Below are 201 nucleotides of genomic sequence, written 5' to 3' on the forward strand. Positions count from 1 at the left end.
CAGAGGACACATGGAGGTGAAACTTTGTGAGCTCCAGACTCACAAAAGCCTGATCTATGTAGCAGGTTCTACATCCCAGGACTGCCGAGTGAGACGCTGTCTCTGAAATAGAGACTGAGCTTCCATAAGACTTTAAAGTACTGTCCCTAGTAAACAAGCGCTCACACTAACAGACAACAGTCAGCACGGGTTATCATTCAT

Source organism: Micromys minutus (assembly GCF_963924665.1).
Source record: "Micromys minutus genome assembly, chromosome: 17".
In the NCBI taxonomy this organism is placed as follows: Eukaryota; Metazoa; Chordata; class Mammalia; order Rodentia; family Muridae; genus Micromys; species Micromys minutus.